This window comes from Hyla sarda, chromosome 2 (genome assembly GCF_029499605.1).
Source record: "Hyla sarda isolate aHylSar1 chromosome 2, aHylSar1.hap1, whole genome shotgun sequence".
NCBI classification, from domain to species: domain Eukaryota; kingdom Metazoa; phylum Chordata; class Amphibia; order Anura; family Hylidae; genus Hyla; species Hyla sarda.
Window position 1 is genome coordinate 251,559,198 of NC_079190.1, and position 6,000 is coordinate 251,565,197.

Below are 6,000 nucleotides of genomic sequence, written 5' to 3' on the forward strand. Positions count from 1 at the left end.
AACAAAAAACACTCTCCTTCCGCCTTTGGCAAAGGACAATATAGTACATTCTCATTTCTTCGCAGAAACAGTCTTCTTACACTTGTATAGGAAACTAAAGGGAGTCAGGGGATTTATGCTGCCCAGAGCAAGCATGAACAGCATGAAATCCTGACAGGCTCCTCCATTATTGTTACGGTAATACAAATCATTAAGAGTTTTAAAAAATCATCTACAAAGTTGTACATCCCCTATGATACAGTATATATATATTTTTTATAAAAAGGGGTATTGCCACCATAGACATCTTATTCCCTATCCAAAGGACAGGGGATAAGATGTCTGATAGCTGGGGGCCCCACCGCTGGGACCTGCCGCGATCTCTGTGCAGCACCTGCATTCTATATCGGGCTGCTGCTCCAGTCTCGGAAAGTCTGTGTTTCTGGGACTGGAGATCACACCACACCCCCTTGTGATGTCACGCCATGCCCCCTCCATTCATGGACTAGAGCAGCAGCCCCACATAGAATGCGGGTGCTTCCCAGAGATCACTGGCGTCACAGTGTCAGGCCCCCAAAGATCAGACATCTTATCCTCTGTCCTTTGGATAGGGGATAAGATGTCTATGGCCGGAATACCACTTTAATGTGGCTAGATACAAACTTTCCTCCATGTGATAACCTGTATGATCTGTAACCAATTTGTAAATAGCTTTATTTTCCAAAAATGACTCCTTAGTCCCAGAAGAACAGCTTTAGAGTTTTTGCCACTAAATGTCTCCCTTCTCTATAGTCTGATGTCCACTGACTGTTGTCAGGGGAAATATGTCTCTAGTTATAAAAGGTCCAAGATAAGCAGCACAACCCAATAATGGACAAGGTGAACGGATGTGCTCAGACTTATGCTGGTGTGAGGTGCAGACTTACGCCCCTGCAGTTTTGTTCAGCCCTTCCCCTCAGCTGTCCGGAGACTTCCGAACATACAGTGAGGGGAGGGGGAAAGGCAGAGCTGTGCAGGACGCAGTTCTGCCCCTCCCTCAGGAGGATCTAGATTCTCAAAGCCCCACTCCTGGATGTAGATTTTGACAGCTGTGAAAATCTACGTCCAGGGGCTGTAAAAAATCTACTTGTGGTTGTGTGACTTACGGAGCCATTATGAAAATCTACGTCCAGGGGGCAGGGTGAGTGGGGCTGTTCACCTTCCTCAGGAGGAGCGGTATTTTCACAGCTGTCAAAATCAATGTCCAGGAGCGGGGCTGTGGGAATCTTCGTCCTCCTGAGGTAGGGGCGAGTAGGGAACTGTGTACGGGGCTAAGGGAGGTGCAGAACTGCTGAGCTCTGCCTTCCCCCTCCCCTTGCTATATGTTCGGAAATCTCCAGACAGCTAAAGGAAGGGGCCGACGCAAAATTGCATGGGGCGCAGTTCTGCACCACACAGCGGTTCAGATCACTGACGATAAGCAATAGCTAACTTCAAAAATTTAATCCAGCAGCACTCTAAATAGCAAGGTAAAATATGAACTTTATTCATCCATCTCTCTGCAATAGTTCCGCTGCTCACTGAAGCCTTTCTTAAACATAATAACAGTGATCTAAAAGACAGGAAACAGGAAGTGAGGTTGGAGCTTAGCGTGTACTCTATGCAGTAGAGAATAGGAGAGAGACTGAGAAAGCTGGGGCTGTTTACATGTAAGCTTAGCCAGTCTTTATTCTGAAGGTGATTAACACTGTTTCTAAAAGATAAATCAAGGCTTTCCTCTCATCTCTGACCACCACACCAGTTTTAGAAAGCTGCCCCTTATGTCAATACCAGTATTCATACTGCTATATGAATAGTGCTGGAGTGTAATCTCCAGCTTTAACTTTATTAGTGTAACCCCCAGCTACTGCTGTTTCTTTTATTTTGGCTCAAAGAGCACATTGCAAATCCAATGCATCAGTAACACCTTTTCTCTCCACATGTCGTTTATGTGTGCTGGGAAAATCCTCAGCCCAGCATAGTGCATGCCTGTTCAGTGCATTTTTTCAGTACTATATAATGGCATAGAAGAGAGAAGTAGGTGCTGTGCTTAGCCGGTGAAGTCAGGGAAAGGAATACCTATGTGTGTGCTACTGACTAACAACTCCGCTCTGGTCTCAACCGTGAAATAAAAAAAAAAAAGAGAAATAGTTGTGCATCATGGAGGGGAATCTCAGGGGCTCAATAACAGCAGAATGAGCAATGAAATCTAATCTAACAAAACAATGCAGGTTTATAAAAATCTTTTGAAATAACAATTGCGGTATGCTTGAAAGCTATAACATTTCTTCTCATTTAATCTCAATAAACTTTTCTTTAGTATTTTATTATTATAGTTTTATAAAGTACACTGTCATTAATGTAAAAGTTTGGAGCCTGTCTCTTGCGATTAAACAGATTGATCTCCAAGCTGGGGAGTGATGCCAGGCATTGGGCGCTTCTGACTATATCTAGGGATAGATGGGGATGTTAGCACTGAGACCCCAAATGATCAAAACTTTTGTAGAGTCTGTTTGACATTCAACATTTATTTTAATGACAGGCACATCTATAAGTCATTTGGTGGTCTGCTAGTAGTTACAGGGGATCTCACGGTAATAGAAAAAATTAACGAAATGTAACTTTCTAATGCAATGCCTGATTCAATTCTCCGATCCAGATATGTCCTTTTTTTTAATATGCACAAACACCAAGAGATTGAGGATCCGGCACTGACAGCACTAAAGGCAGTAAGCACTTAATACATGGTAGCAGCAGCACGGCTATCTAGAGGGTTGATTGCAGCGGTGCGTAACTCCATGAATAGACAAGGCAAGAGTTCAAATGAAGAAAGAAGGCATGGATCGCACTCACCCTGATTTCAACGCTTTATTCCATCACCAAAACAACAGGTAGGTACATAGGTGGAGGAGGGGGGGACAGGAGCTCCGGAACAAGTTGTTTCACGCCTGTTCGGCGCTTCCTCAAGCCGGTGAATCACATGATTTGGTGACACTGAATATACGTGCTGTGCTTGTGTATGTGTGGACACCCTCTTATTTCTATTTACATGATGGCCTTTTAGTGTTCTAATAGCATGTCATAATATTTTGTTGAATTCCATGAGTAATTTCAATCCTTAAAGGGGTTTTCCAGTTTTTAAAACAGCTCTACTCTACACTACACTACTACTGTCCACGGGTTGTGTGTAGGGTTGCAGTTCAGTCCAATGCACTTAAATGGAGCTGAGCTGCAATACCAGACACAACCAGCGGACAGGAGTTGTGCTATTTTTGCAATGAAAAAAAAAAAAAAAGTTCCAGCGCTGCTCTCCCATCCATTCTGCACAGATCATTGCGAACATACTTTACTCACACTGGGCGGTACAGCTGCTGAGGCAACAATACGATGCCCAGTGAGTTCCATGCACATGCCCTTTGACGAAGAACAGGACTCATGCACGGAACTGTACTGTCCATTGTAAGCTGTGTCTGTCTCTGCACCAATCTGAGCAGAGGGCAGCACTCTGAGCTACTGCAGATTTTTATTGTCACTTTAGATGCCGTGATCCGCAATGATCACGGCTTCTAAAGGGTTATATGACAGGTTGCGGTGGGATCGCCACTGCCTGACGTAAGCAGTGAGTGTCTGGCTACTGATGGTAACCGACACTTACTCCTCTGAAGCGAGCACAGCGTCCATATATTCGCGAATATTCGCGAATTCGAATATGGCCTATGCCGCTCAACACTAATGTATGGACTGCAGGGGAATAAATCTCATACTGGGAATGATCTCTATATGTGAAGTGGGAGGGGGGGGGGGACTCCTGAATGACACATGCTGGGAGTTGTAGTCCCTGTTGTGTGTGTGTGTATGCTAGTGTTTACAAACCAGTGTTCCTCCAGCTGTTGAAAAACTACAACTCCCAGAATGTCCTGACAGACTTTGGGCATGCTGGGAGTTGTAGATTTGCAACAGCTGGATGCACACTGGTTGGGAAACACTGTTCTAGCCTATTCAGCATACACATCATGTTACACCAGTGTTTCCCAACCAGTGTGCATCCAGCTGTTGCAAAACTACAACTCCTAGCATGCTCAAAGGCTGTCAGGGCATGATGGGAGTTGCAGTTTTAGAACACCTGGAGGCACCCTGGTTGGGAAACACTGGTGTATGCCCTACAGAGGTGTGGTGAACTACAACCCCCAGGAGACTACAGAGGCAGCATGCTGGTGTTATACCACAGACTGAAGACTCCTGAATGACACATGCTGGGAGTTGTAGTCCCTTTTGTGTGTATGCCAGTGTATCCCAACCAGGGCTGATTTATATTAGAGTGCTGTGTATAAGGGGGCCCGCCCCGGAAAATAGTAGGATGAGTAAAGGGCGGAACAAACAAACAAAAAAAAGGAGCCGCCCCAAGCAAGGCATGTGGCATGCTGGGATTTGTAGTTTTCAGCACAGAAAGAACCAGGAAATAGAAGCAAAGATAGGAAAAAAGTGGGGGATAAAAAGACAACAAAGAACAGAAATAGAGTAGGCTAAACAACGAAAGAATAGAAATGAAACAGAACAAATAGGGTAAGTTAAAAATGGAAAAACACATTGACCACCGGAGTACCCCTTTAAGTACCTGGGAACGAGTATCTGTGCTCCTGCATCCTCAAGAGGTTAACACACATTAACCCCTTCCATATAAAAAGTTTAAATCACCCCCTGTTCCCAAATTCCCTATAAAAAATATGTAAACATAATAAAAATAATTATATTTAGTATTGCCGTGAATGTAATTGTCCGATGTATTCAAATATGGCATTATTTATCCCATACGGTGAATGGCGTAAACATTATAAAATACCAAACCCCAGAATTGCATTTGCATTTTTTTTTATCACATCATATATTTGTTTACATTATTTTATTTGAAAAATGTGAAAAGGGGGGAGATTCAAACTTTAATTCGGGAAGGGGCTTATTCACATTTATTAACTTATTAACCCCTTACTTGTACGCCCTGACATCCTGGTACTTAAGGAATCATTTAGCAGGCATCCAGGCACATCGTCAAGGGGGTTCCTGAGACTCCTCCATATAGACGATCGCCACAGTTCGCCGGTCAATTCAGACCATTGATCTGCAGTGATTCCGTTCCCCGTCTCTTGCTGGGCGAGGATCGGACGGAATGTCTGCTGAAGTAATTCAGCAAGCATTCCTTAGACCGCCTATATCGGCGATTGCCACAGATCGCTGGTCAATTCAGATCTTCCATCTGCGGCGATTCTGAGTCATTCGGGTCACATGTGACCCGATGACCCAGAAAAGGAGAGTTATCAGTGGTGTAGTATACACTACCAATCATCCTCTGTACTGTCCTGGGAGGTGAAAGTGTTGATTGGCTGGCCGTAGTGACCGCACCAATCACAGTAGTATGGGAGGGGCACAGATACTCGTTCCCAGGTACTTAAAGGGGTACTCCGGTGGTCAATGTGTTTTTCCATTTTTGACTTACCCTTTTTGACTTACCAGCAATTCAGTGTTAAAAATAAAATATTTAACCTTTAAGGCATTTTAGAAATTTTCGTGAAGATTTTGAAAATTGCTGCTGAACTCTGATGTCTTCAAAAAGTAAAAACATGTCAACTTTATGATGCCAACATAAAGTAGACATATTGTAATTGTGAGCCAATATATAATTTATTTGGAATGTCCATTTTGCTTAAAAGCAGAGAGTTTCAAAGTTAGAAAAATGCTAAATTTTACAAAATTTTCATGACATTTTTATTAACTTTAGAACACATTTTCTGAGTGGAGCGATTCTGAGATAGTTTTTTCGTGACATGTTGTAAGTGGTGCATTTTTGTTGACACATGCAGCATTTTTTGTACAAAAAAATTTTTTTTGAAGGTGTTTACTGTGCGGTAAAAGTGATGTTATATTTATTCTGTTGGTCGGTACGATTAAAGCAATACCCATTTTATATAGCTTTTTATGTTTTCCTTTTCTGAGCAAAATTCTTATTTT